Here is a 15,051-nt window from a genome sequence, read left to right as displayed (position 1 = left end):
TATTTCTCACTGTTTAATGCCTCAAATTGTAAGTAGGGGGGTGAAACTACACTGTAAAAAAATTTGGGTCCAGAATTTTACAGGAAAGTAGTGATTTGGTCCAGCTGAAAAAGGTTAAAAATTAGCACTTCGGAAGCTGTCAAAAGATTTCAAGACACCCTAAACACAAAATTGTCCATATTTTGAGTTAGAGGCGATGAAGTTTTCTATATTTTTGATATAATTTGTCCCAAAAGTAGTTCAACACACTGTAAAAATTTCATTGAGAAAGCGCAGGTGGGATTTTTTTTATTTTCATTTATGTTCTAAAAGAAATGCACTACGAATTAATTGTGTTCTCGGGCCATAAGATAAATCGTCCTCTAACAATGGTTGTTTCTTTACAAAATTTTATAGGGTATGCAAAATCTATTCTAGAGAAAAATTTAAAAAAAATATAAATTAGAATACAAAATCAACAAATAATAGTATTCCTAAAGATGAAAATAAATCTAGGTGTGCGACTGAGGCTCTTTAGACCCTCTAGTTTAGTTTTTAAATTGATCTATGCTCCTTGGAACCTATATTTTTCTGAGAAGACAGCGAGACAGACTTTTTGCTGTCGGTCCAATTCTTTGAAAATAAATCCAGGTGTACGACTGAGGCTCTTAGAATCTCTAGCTTAGTTTAAAATTGATCTTTGCTTTTGTAAACTCTAGTTTTCTGAGAAGATAGCGAGAAATATCTCTGTTTGCAGCCAGGCCAATGCTTTTCTGTGTTGTCTGTCGTGTATTCTTTCTGTGTTTTGTAACGTTCTTATTATTGTTAGTGTGTGTGTGTGTGTGTGTCTCCAATTCTAGTCAATTGAACAAAGTGTAAATGAGTATTGTATCTATTTATGAAAAACAACAAAAAAAAAACGACCTATTTATTAGTTTGAAAGAATGGCCTTCGTTTTATATTTGGTTGTTTTGGCCTTCACAAAGTTAACCTCGCGATGAACTTATTTGTTAAATGTACCTTATATATGATAATGTAATTTCCTAGCTTATTAACACCAATCCATTTGGAAATATGATGCAGTAAAACATACTTAGCCTGATATCATATCGTGTTACTGAATTATACTTTAGGTAAGTATGAAAGACTTAGAGAGTATACATATGTCATATCAATTTCATGGCGAGTGTTTCTCAGTGGAACAACTTCCAATAAGCTAAATTGAACAACATTAATGTGTTAGAAGCCAAAAATGAGCATATAACTCGGTTAAGATTAACTTCACAGCTAAAGGTATGTAACGAACACCCCAAATCTCATATAAGATATGCTTTGCTTGTAATATTGGTTTAAGTGCAATTGAATAACATAGTGAAAGTTTACAGTGTCATTACATATCATTTTTTACTAGCTATTATGCAGAAGCAGAGACATATAATACAATTGTATTATATGTCTCTGGCAGAAGATAGTCGCAGGGATATTTTACATTACATGTAATTAAACTATATAGGTCATTCATCTTTCCTAGCAATTTATCTTTAACATTATTATTTTTCTCTTTTAAAACTGTAAGTCTGTTTATCAGATAGAAAAAAACCTACCAAATTTGCAATTGTAATATTTAACCAATTTGACAAATTGATAAATTAATTATCTAACTGTTGAACCGAGAATCCGGGTGGTCAGAAGTAGTAATGAAATGTATCTGCAAAAAGAAATAAAACTTTCTTATTAAAATGTTTGATTTATATCTCTTAATGTAACAAACGACTAAATAGAGAGCAGAATGTCAATTGACATCATTGATTAAGTGTGTTAAAAATTGCAAATTGCTGTAAAAATAATAGTTTATTATTAGCTATTTTTCTGAGTTAGAAATATTTTTTGACAATTATTGATCCAAAAATTGAAAAATCCAAAACTCAAGTTTCACTGTAACAACATATTCAAAGAGTGGGAGATAATTTTTGTCTACCGTACAGTACTGTACGGGAATAGAACATAATGTTACTGTATTATCTACTCTCTTCCATGAAAGTTCTCTTTTAAAACTTTTTTTCTCCCTTGTAGGCCCCGCAACGAAGTTGTCGGTGCCATATAGTTTTCCCCTTGTTCGAAATTCCGATATTCCGTAATTCCGAAATTCCGTAATTCCGAAATTCCGTCATTCTCTCATTCTGCAACAAACCATATTATACGGAGTTTTTTCTAAACGCCTTCAGATATTGTGGCTGATTATTGGTATGTGAGTTAACCATGATAAGTTACAGATCAAGTTTAAGTTTAGTTCCGCTGCACTAATTTTTGCGGAAATTACAGGCTTTGGACTTTGAGAATTTGTTGAAAATCGTTGAAAATCACAGTTATAAGGACTTTTTTTTCTAAACGCCTTCAGATATTGGGCTGATTTTTGATATGTGAGTTAACCATGATGAGTTACAGATCTAGTTTAAGTTTCGTTTTGCTCCACTAATTTTTGCCGAAATTAAGGTCTGTGGACTTTGAGAATTTTTTGAAAATCACAGTTATAGACTTTTTTTCTAAACGCCTTCAGATATTGGGCTGATTTTTGGTATGTGAGTTAAACATGATGAGTTACAAATCAAGTTTAAGTTTAGTTCCGCTCCACTAATTTATGCCGAAATTACTGGCTTTGGACTTTGAGAATTAATTGAAAATCACAGTTATACGATCTTTCTTCTAAACGCTTTCAGATATTGCGCTGATTTTTGGTATGTGAGTTAACCATGATGAGTTACAGGTCAAGTTAAAGTTAAGTTCTGCTCCGCTAATTTTTGCTGAAATTAAGGGCTTTGGACTTTGATAAAATTTGTATGAAATTGGGTTCAAAACAAAAACTTAAACAACTATCAGAATTATGTATTACCTTCAACGAAATATGTATTCTTTCAAATTACTTGGAATAGACATTGATGAAAATTTAAGCTGGGAAGATCATGTTGATCGTGTATGTAAAATTATCTCATCTAAAGTATCACTTTTATATAAAATTAAAGTATATTTGACAATACACACAAGGCAACTATTTTATAATGCATATATTCTACCATATATAGACTATTGTAGTTCAGTTTGGGGAAATTTATTACAAAAAGATTCAGATAGAATCATAAAACTTCAAAAAAGAGTAGAAAGAATTATACTGGAATGCGATATTTCTATTCCATCTAATTTCATGTTTTCTTCTTTAAAATGGCTATCTTTTACTAAAAGAATAAAATACCAACAATCAATTCTAATGTATAAAATTGTAAATGGGCTAACACCTGATTACTTAGCAATACTAAATATTGATGATGTGCAACGCCACAACTTACGATCTGTCTCTAATAATGATCTTTTTGTTCCAAGACCAAATACAAATTTTTATAAAAAATCTTTTCATTATTCTGCAACCAAAGTATGGAATAATTTACCACTCGAAATAAAAAAATGTCCTAATGTGGAATTATTCAAGAAACATAGTTATAATCATTTTCTTGAAAATTATATGCAAGTCAAATAATTTGTTTTCCTCTAACAAAACTATATCAAATATTGTCATTTATTACCCTAAAGTATATTTCAATGATTGAATTGTGTATATACTAGTAATATATATTGTAATTTAATGTATGAATGTATGAATGTTAACTGTATGCATGTATTTTGTTTGAGGGCCTCAATGAAAATTAGACTATTTCTAATTGAGTTACCCTCTTTAAATAAAGAATTTATTATTATTATTATTATTATTAATATTATTATTATTATTATTATTATTATTATTATTATTATAAATTATTGAAAATCACAGTTATACAGATTTTTTTTCTATACGCCTCCAGATTTTGAGCTGATCTTTGATATGTGAGATTACCATCATGTTTGTAGATAAAGGCAGATGTGGTGTGAGTGCCAATGAGACAACTCTCCATCCAAATAACAATTTAAAAAAGTAAACCATTACAGGTTAAAGTACGGCCTTCAACACGGAGCCTTGGCTCACACCGAACAACAAGCTATAAAGGGCCCCAAAATTACTAGTATAAAACCATTCAAACGGGAAAACAAACGGTCACATGTGTTTATATTGAAATTGCAGATTTTTCAACTGTTTGGGACGGGCCATTCGTGTCGCTTTGACACATCTAGTTTGTATACAAATATTCAAAACGATATCCCATGGGAGAATTATTATTTGATCAGAACGTACATTATTATTGATATCATTTAGGTATGTTTTTTTTTTCCATTTTCACTTGAACTCGGGCTACTAAAATTAATGTCAAGCTTCATTTCAAACAAGAACCTCTATCTAGGGTATATAAAATGAATGATATATGTCCTCCTTATATACTGGGGGGGGGGGGGGAACTAGGCATCAATATAAAACTTCACGAAATAACAGATGGTTTACATTTCTAATATAGTTTCAAGGATATCTATTGTAGTAAGTATTTACCTAACTGCATGTTTTTTCAAATCCTTGCTTGGACATACATGTAAACAGTATCAAACGATACCGTTTTATTGACAAACATTTCAATCAAATCCATAAATATTTACAGAAACATAATACTCTTTACATTCTAAACCATCTATGAAAGTCAGAAATAATAATACAAAATTGATCCCCTTAACAAATCGCTTACTGGTATTTGATTAAATTATTGACTAACTTAAAGATTCCATTTCGGTGTTGATTGTTACAATAAGCAATTTGCAAATCACAGAAATTAATTCCACGTCAGGGTTGGGTCCTTTCATATTTTGACAGAATACGATGTTTATTTTCGTCAAGTGTCTGCAAATATGTTCCTTGAAAATAATAACTTGTCATTTGATAATGATCATAAATTTAGCATACCAAGAAAATAATTTTCTGTTTTTCCTAGACAATTGCTTAATTTTTTTTTATAAAAGTAGATTAGACGAACAACATCACGTTTCTTTAGGTCATTCATCTCAGTGTAAACAATTTCGTAGATCATGCTATTTTTCATATTTCCTTTAAATTAGTATTTGACCGATTTCTCAGGGGATCAATCGTTTGAAAACACTTCTTATTTTTATTTTGCCTTTTTGGGTAATATTGATGAGAGGTGGTTTATATATACCATAACGCCTTCTTTTAAAATACATGCACACAAACTATATGTTTCTTAGATTAATAAAAAGGGATTGACTTTGAAATAAAAATACGTATTGTATATCAGTTACACATTTTCCTACACTTATTTAAACTTTAATTTATCGTTGTCTCTCGGATTATTGTACAATTTCGTTTGCGATGTTTAATTGCATCTGATCATGGAAGTAATATTACTTCCATGATCTGATCATCATTAAAACAACATGACTGTAGTATTTACGACTATAAACGTTTATACCTGCTATGATGTACTTCTTGAGATGTATGAAATAGGTGCAAATGTTAAGATTGCTCACAATAATAATAAGAAAAATAGTCAACAAACTACTGTAAACAAAACTTGCAAAATTCCTATCATAGAAACGCATTTTCTATAGTAAATAAAGGGAACAGTTTAGTATACCGCTGTTCAAAATTCATAAATCGATAGAGAAAAAACAAATCCGGGTTACAAACTTAAACCGAGGGAAACGTATCAAATATAAGAGAACTAGGACACAACAGAGACAGAACAGCGAAATGTAACACACACAGAAACAAACTATAATGTAACAATGGCCAATGGTAAACGATACTATTACTATTTTATCATTTTTTTTGTAATTTTTTAGGGTTGTAAAAGCGTTGGGCCAAGTACATTTTGAATAAAGTGCGGAAGGTTTACAAAAAGAAGCATTTTCTTAAATGTTATCGATCAGCTTGCAAATGTCGAAATATATTATGTGGTAATGTCAATAAATTTTTAAGAATTCTATACATTTTCCCTGTTTTTTTGTTTTTTTTGTTTTATTTTTATAAAAACTATATTTTTCTTACAAGTAAGTTTGTAAACTAACAAACAACACTTTTCTGATATATAATACGCAAAAATTGATTATGTAAGTGATCACAAAGGACAAGGTACACTTATGGCACACAACGGCCTAAAATATCAACTTTTGGTTTGTAAATGGGTCTATTTCAAAAGCCTATTATATGCTAAATAAATCAGTTCTTTTCATAAAACTACACAAAATTCTCCAAAGGAAGCCAATTTTGGACATTTTTAGAAATCACAAGGAAAACGAAGAATCCAAATTCTCGGCAAAATGACCTGTGGTAATATTGTACGCTTATGGCACATTTTGATTATAAAAATTAGCCCCTTAGTATTTACACATCATTGTCTTTCCTAGTTTATAGCTTTGAGTGTTCTGTTGAAGGTATTTTCTAAAAGCGCGTCGTACGCACCAAATGTATGAAGTATTATTTTCAGTTGCAGTTATTTCTATACATTTTCATCTCTAATTTGTGTACCCTTTTCAAATTTTACAGCTACATGTATATAATTGCAAAAGTTGTTTTTCTACACAATTTCATTATCTTTTAATAGATTTTCATGTACTGAAAGAATTGCTCGAACCTTGAAGATGAAAGCGATTTCGACCAAAAATAAAACTGATTACATTCGTATTATTGATCAAAAATAATTAAAAACGAAATGAAATAAGAAGTATTCTTTTAGTAATCTACTTACTAAATTAAAACTATTATAAGACCATACTCTGAGTCAGATCGGCTTATTTTCTAAATTGCGTGCATTTTTAAAAAAAATAAATGGCAGATTCATGAATAACCTGGTTTAACTTTTAAATTAATAAAAAAAATGATTAGTATAATTGTTGGTAATTTTGTGTATCATTTTACAGGTTTTTTTTCTAATCATTGATTGATTGATTAATTGGTGTTAAACCCCACTTTCGGCACTATTGTGTTATTTCATGGTGGTCAGTTTTGAATGTGATGGAAGCACTGACGAGTGTCCGGAGAGGAAACTGACAATTCTAATCAAATTTAAGATTGAGTCGAGTGAATCTGCCACGTGCGGGATTCGAAAGCACAACCTCAGTGTTGACAAGCCATTGATACAGTAAATCGACAACCTCCCTCGCAAATTTTGTACTCAGAGTTATTATTATCGTTTTAAATAAAGAAATATAAGATACGAATGTTTTCTGTCAATTAATTAGTACAACTATCGTGTTATAACAAAGAAGACGAGATTACTCATGATATGTATCTGAACAGACATAATTTTCTAAATGATGTTTCTCTATTATTTTTGCTTTGCAAGCTTCGACTGAAACAAATAACATCAACATTGTTAAGAAATACTATTAGATGGATAGATTCTCACCAAATGGAGACAGCCTAGTTTAATTATGTCACAAATCAAGATGATATTATGTATTTAATCAAGAATATTGATATCAACGAACTTTGTCTTACATTTTACTACAATGTAATTTAATAATTTGAAAACAAATGCATGGAATTTATATTACCTCGTCAAAATTGATTGTCGTTAAGAGCAGCTATAAAACGTCATTAGCTTTATATCTTACATGTATAGATAGCTGTGCTTGATTGATCTTAACCTATTACAATAGTGCATTTTAATTCAATTTTGACGTAAAAAACATCATTTCAGAGTAGTAATCCGAGGCGTATTCACTTACAATACAATTATAATTAGAGAGATGCTTTGATATTTCATTCAATGAATTCCATCACTGCACGAGTTTTTGTAATTTACCCTGTAACGATCATTGCGTTCATTATTACATAGATAGTGCAAAAAGCAGCAAGATTTCATAAATGTTACAAGATTAATTCATATGAAATGTCTGCTAGATTCGAGTAATCAGAACTTAAAGGAGTACAAGCTACGCATAACTCACATTTTTTTTGTTCTACAAAAGCGGAATATAGAAAAAAAGCCACATTTCTTTATTAGTAGTCAGTTTGATTCAATTCGTCAACAAAACTTTAAAAAATTATATCACTGCACTTTTCTATTATTGGCTTGCAAGCCAAAATGTCAGTCTCACAGCACTTAGAAAAATGTTTATTATATATTTACGATTGCACGTGCTTGTCGGTGTATTTATATTTATATTTCTGACTATTGAAATAGGTTCTATGACCGTCGGGTAGTAATCGGGGGTGACATCTAGTTTAAATTGCAGCAGCAATTTTGATACATAGATACGAGTCAATGCATTGTTAATTTGATTCTTTCGAACGACTTCCATTATGCAGAAGGTTGATTAAGTTAACCAAAACTATCTGTCCATGCGCTTTACAAAATATGATAGCACACATCTCAAAAATGTTTTACAGTTCTGTTTACATATAAAAAGAAGATGTGGTATGATTGCCAGTGAGACAACTCTCCACAAGAGACCAAATGACACAGACATCAACATGCACGTAAATGTTTTCAAACAGCATATTTAGTAGAGGACTTTGGCCATGTGGTGAAGAAAGAGATGATTTTTAAGACATATCCATCTACACAAAAAAAAAAAATAAAAATTAACGTATTTATTGATTTGAAAATTTTGAAAATTTACTATGGAATGACCTTCAAAGAACACATCTTACAACAAGGCCACGTGTGTCACTTTAATATTCACCGTTACATACTGCAAAGGGCTAGCTACATTCATCATATTGATCAATTCCATTTTTTTCGATTTACATATTAGAAATGTTTGCTCAGTATCTCCAAATTTTCTTGTCCTTATTTAATTTTATGAACACATGTTAAACAACGTCCTTGAAAAGTCTGGTCAGCAATGTCTTTCAATATGGTTATCATTTTGGATCTTTCATTCCGAAACTAATCAACGAACTTCAATTAATAAATTATATATTTGGGTTTCAGATACTTTATTAATATAGACTGTTAACACCAGCCCAGTACTTCGATCAACGCTTTTACAGTCTAATAAAATGTCAAAAGCAGCATTCAATTCTTAACTTTGCAATTATGTTTGTCAATCATTGTCTGTATAATTAATTGAATTTTTGCCTTGTGCGTAAAACAAAGCAAACAATTATTCGATATCAATTACTTCGATAACCGAGTACTTAATTTAAAGAGAAAAACACATCTAATTGTAAAAACACTCTTACGTAATGTGGTTCGCCACAATAACAGTTAAATGTGGATTTACATGCAACCACATCACAACACTTGCAGGTTGAATGAAATTACTCTCAGAATGAAAAAGTGCATTTTCCACAAAAGCTTTTTACAAATGAAGTCAATCGGAAAGTGCAATATTAGATGCGATAAGCCAATAAAGATAAAAATTTGATTAGATAGGGCAATGACGAATGATACTCAAAGGGAATGCCAATGATATTATATTTCAGTGACATGACTTCTTATTTATGTATTGTGTTTAAACAGTCGAAACATTACATACATCACTACCATAACCATGTTCTTTGAATTGCTGAATCTGGCAAAATAAAATTACTGTCATTACCAATCATTTCTGACGCAACTTAACTTTGAGGTTAGTGTCAATTATGATTTAACAACCAAACATTTTGTGCATATAAGATGATATAATTTGATTGAGATGCTTTTGTTAACTTAAGGGTATAAAGTATTTTGCTTTTGTTTCATATTTGATTATTAAAAAGAGAGGAGGCATTGAGTATGTAGCTTGGAAAGATTGTTGTTTTTGTTCAATACGTTCCTATACCATGACCTTAAAAAGAAATGTTAGTCACATTTTCAACTAAATTTGCATACACTGAAATAAAGGACAGTCCCTAATCTAATGGCAAAATCAAAAGCTCAAACATATAAAACGAATGGATAACAACATACATGTCATATTCCTGACTTGGTACAGACATTTTCTTATGAAGAAAATTGTGAATTGAACCTGGTTTTATAGCTAGCTAAACCTCTTACTTGTATGACAGTCGCATCAAATTCTACTATATTGACAACGATACGTGAATAAATGATATCACTAGAGCTGCTTAGCGTAAATTAGCCTGGCATAAGGGTTATCAATTTGCTTGATTGTTTTGTTATAAACGTCGGTACTTTGGAGTGTGTCTAAAAAATAATTTTAAATTTAATGTAGGTGTTTAAATCCGTACATATTTACAGGGAAATATTGAATCTGCTCTTTGTGTAAGAGTAAGATGGATTTTTTTAAATTTGTTGAACAAATTAAAAACTATAAGCATGGTCACTTTGATTTGTTATTTCTTACTAGAGTATTGCAAAGATTAAGCTACAAATATATAAAACATATAGATAATGTTGGGATAAACATTCAAAATCTACATTGGACATATTTTATATTAAAGGAGTAGGTCCGATAAGGACCGATTTTAGCCTCAAATTTCAGGTTCATCTGACGAAAGATTTTGACCACTTTTTAAACACTTAAGTGTCTATTTTATTTGATTCAATTAGTTTATGTGAAAGATTTTAACTGGTTGTGCCATTTAAAACGATCCGATTCAAGCTCAAATATGAAAAATCTACCAAATATGCCAAAAAATGTCACTTTTCAGATGGTTTTTGTCAAAAATGAAAGTGGCCGCATCCGTGTTCATCCTCAACCTTTATATATGTTATGTATTATCATAAAATACAACTTACATTTTAATATTAATGATGAACACGAATGCGGCCACTTTCGTTTTACACGAAAACCGTCTAAAATTTAACTAAAATGCTAGAATTGTGAAGATTTCAGTGATTTAGCATGACTTAATGGTGCTAGTACCCGATATATGTGAATTGTATTGTCAAACAGCCCATATTTATGTAAAAGAAGCATTCTGCTGTTCAATTAATAAATAAAAGTTTACATTTTAACAATTTTGTAAAACTGCTATATTTTGGGGCCAAAAAGGGGTCTTACCGGACCTACTCTTTTTGCAAAAAGAAATAACAACTTCTAGTTAAGTATTTCTGGGATTTATCTCCAATCTCATTATTAAGACACTGAGACACTTGCAAGTACAATACTATATGAATTGTTCATTTTGCTGATGGAAAACTCAAACTGACACGCAGAACAATGAACTCTTCTGTAACAGTAAAAAAGTGCTTGCATAAAGAACAAATAAAAAGAAATTATTATGCATCTGCATACAAAACGCAGACTAATAAAGTTTGCAAAAAAATGAACATATACCTAAGCTGACCTTAGCAATTTGTGTTTGTAGCTATCAGATTCCGTCATATGTTACAACATTAAATATAAAGATAATGAATCGGACTGAGCCATACTAGCTTTTATTGTAGATAAACAGCTTCTTTATCGCCATCAGGCATTAGAGTAATTGAATCAGATAAAGTTAACGCGCCAAAAGTAATCTTGGAGTTATCTCCGGCCATTAATGTAAGCTGCTAAAGCAAACAGGTCATTATTGAAATGGATTCATTGACTACAAAACTATACAGTCTTATTGAAACTCTAAAGAACAACACAAACCATCTGATCGTCTATCTCAATTTACATTCATTTGGCCAATTTGCATTTATTAGTTGTAAGTAACTTGATGGTAAACAACAATGAGTTCCATTAAGATCGAACTGTACCATATGGGAATAACACATCCACTAGTTTAGACATACAAGTTGCTATATACTAAACTTGTGTTGGTAATGTAATCACCAAAGTTATGCTCGATACCAAGAATTCAAAAGGCAATTAAATTATATAGTGCAATAGGAGCAAAAAATTATACAAACAAAAAACAACAGAACAAAAACAAGTACAGATATAAGAATGTTTTTCTATATGATATCATCAATTTAAAGACTCGTACACAATGTTGTTGTTCATCTCCCCTTGACCTCTTTATCTTTTTTTTTCAAAATTGTGGTTCAATTCATAATATTCAAATGATTAAGTCAGAAGAGACGAGTAATATTTGATGTGAAACATTTACAATACATCTGTAGTTTCAAAAATATAACAGATTCTCAGTTTTTTTCTTCTTCTAGAGATCGAATCTAGACAGGCTAATATATTTTCCTTCTTTTTCAACTAAGTTTTTGTTTAAGCTAGGGAAAAGAAAAAAGAAACAAATACGTATGTATCAAGGAAACAAAAAGATGATTTTGTTTTGTATAATTCAAAAACAAAGCAACACTAAAAAGAGTTGATGCAGAAGTACTTAAAATTGGAATTAAAATTTCAAAAGTACATAAGGTGCATGCATATTGATGCATTTAAATTTTGAGTTGCCTAGTAGATTTGATTTTTCCACACATACCATCTCTATATATATTTCTTTTTTTGTATAGTTTAATTAACAAGTTTGAACCTTCTGCATTCTATACAGTCAACATGTATTGGATGTTTTCACTCTTTGTAAAAAGGCACTGATAAATTGTAACAACTCTACAGCACTTTGGCAGTCGAGACTTCGGTCTGCTGACATTATTTTACAATTGGGATAAATAACTGTCCATTATTCGGCTAAATAGACAATTTGTTCACCGGAGAAGTAATCTTTATAGAGAAATTTTCTATCGGCATTCAACAGGATAATTTCAATCATTATGTTTAGGAAATATATATAATTCAAAATGATTGCTAGGAAATATATATTATTTCAAATGATTGCTATGTTAATCATCAAAGATATGATATTTGTATTTTGTTTTTCTTTCGGAAAAGTGAAACTGCATGTTAAAATATTCTAAAGTCTCATTGAATTTCTTTACTTATTAAATGGTTCTATCAAAACAGCTTAGACAAGAACATGAGGCATATTTAAATCGAATGGCGTATAATATCCATTATCAAGATGTTTTATTTGTTTTCTCTCTAAATTGTCCTCCCTCGGGACTATCAATAATCTTACATCAACATTAACTTCCCTGAAGAACAAAAACAGTGAATAAAAGACAATCACAGACAAAAATGAGATTTATAACAATGTAGACACAAATCGGTTACAAAACGGAGGTGCTTAAAGTATGGTGTACCAACCTTTAAAAGTAATTTTAGTTTTTGAAATACTACTAAACAAAAAACGGGATTCGAGTTTTTTTTTATCTTCTTTTTTATTTTAATTATTGTTTGTGGGGCCTAATAGTGTACGACTAAAGTGATCACTAGCGTGTCAAGTTAAAGGTTGAAGTTCGGACGACGGTTGTGACAAAGTGTGTTCGTACCCAGTTCGTTACAAAATGTGACTCCACTATAAATGTTGTCAGTGTTTCTGTCGATGTTTGATTAATCTTCCCGGATTCTCTGACTTCTGTCAGCAACAAGAACTCAATCTGCATAACCAACATGATATAGTCAAGGTAGTAAAAAGTGGCGTTGCAAACCAACAAATAAACATAAATCAAATTTATTACAAAAAAAAGTTGAAAGGTCAAAGCGTTCATTTGCTGAAATTTATATCTGTTCATGTATTTTATTAACATGTTACTATATTTTGTATTACTGTGCCGTTGATGATGATAAAACTATTTTTATTACATCAGTTTATTTTAAGTATGTCTCCCTTAAATTTGAACTATTAGAACAAGGAAGTCCTTATTTTTCTATGTTTTTTTTCTTCTTCTGAATTGTCATTTAGATAGCCGCAGAAACCATTTTGACATTTCCAATATGTCAAACCCACGTACAGATAAAAAAAACTACAATAGTAATTCTTCGATATGATAGGAAAATAATACCATATGTTACCACTAATTCACTGTCCGTCAGACATTTTTGGATCAACAGATTTATGTCTTCCGTTTGTTATTTGTCCTTGCAACATATGTTATCAAGGCTTACAAGTACACAATGTCTGTGAGAATCTGCTGCAATTAAATAACATGTTTTGATGCTGCTTTTTCGCATTCGAAAGTGCACCAACTAGATTCATAATGATCCATAATAACAGAACACATGCCTACACATTTTTCATAGTTTAATTGTCAAAAAAAAAAACATAAACAAAAGAATGACGAAAGAAGAAAAAAATATGCAAGTGACGTGTCAGACATAAAAAATCGACGAAAACTAAAATTAGGATTATCTTAATTTCTAGCCTGTTATAATCCATACGGGAATTAAGGATAGTTTATGAATTTGTGTCAGATGTTTGGAATCAATACAGGTTAAAATAGTTTGCCCCATAACCAACCCATTTTTCTTTTGATATAAGCTCATAAAAAATAATTTACCAAAATTTAAGCAGATTCTGACTTGATTTCTTTTTCTCCAATTTGAGACCTAAATCATACCAACGCAAACATAAGGTCCGAGTCAGCCTTTAAGACGGTACTTTTCTATCCCAAATTCATGTATTTGGTTTTGATGTTATATTTGTTATTCTCATCGGATTTTGTCTAATGCTTAGTCCGTTGCTGTGTGTGTTACATTTTAATGTTGTGTCGTTGTTCTCCTCTAATATTTAATGCGTTTCCCTCAGTTTTAGTTTGTTACCCCGATTTTGTTTTTTGTCCATAGATTTATGAGTTTTGAACAGCGGTATACTACTGTTGCCTTTATTTTTCCTCATCATTTAACAAACAAATAAAATATCTCGAAAAGGAGCTCCATAATCTATCAATATCTTAGTGTATTTTGTTCCTTTTAAATTCTAAATTTACTTAATTTTACCCAAGTACATCCTTAAAGTATAAAGTTCATTCTTGTTTATATATTTTTTTTATTGTATATAGATTGTTTACCTGGCCAACTATGTTAGCGAAGCTGGCAAGATCACAGCACTTTAAATCTCCAGTGTTTTGACTTTATACCTACATCGCTACAGTTATGTCATATACAAAGGTAAAGTTGTTTTCTCAAGCACAGACATTAATGTAATTTTCTTTTCTTTTTTAATATAAAGGCAAAGTTGTTCTTTTAAATGCAAAGGCAAAGTTTTTCTTTTAAATACAAAGATAAAGTGTTTGCTTCTTTTTTTTAAGCTCATCAGCGGAATAATGATAATAAATAGGAAGATGAAGGATTTAACCGATATTTTTCTGTAAAGATATTTATCTGGAATAATCTTAAACAACTAAGCTCAACAACAAAAAATGGCCTTCATTTTTTTTCATGAATGGTTGTTTATAGTACTATTAAAAA

Source organism: Mytilus galloprovincialis, chromosome 4 (assembly GCF_965363235.1).
Source record: "Mytilus galloprovincialis chromosome 4, xbMytGall1.hap1.1, whole genome shotgun sequence".
NCBI classification, from domain to species: Eukaryota; Metazoa; Mollusca; class Bivalvia; order Mytilida; family Mytilidae; genus Mytilus; species Mytilus galloprovincialis.
This window is presented reverse-complemented; position numbering follows the sequence as displayed.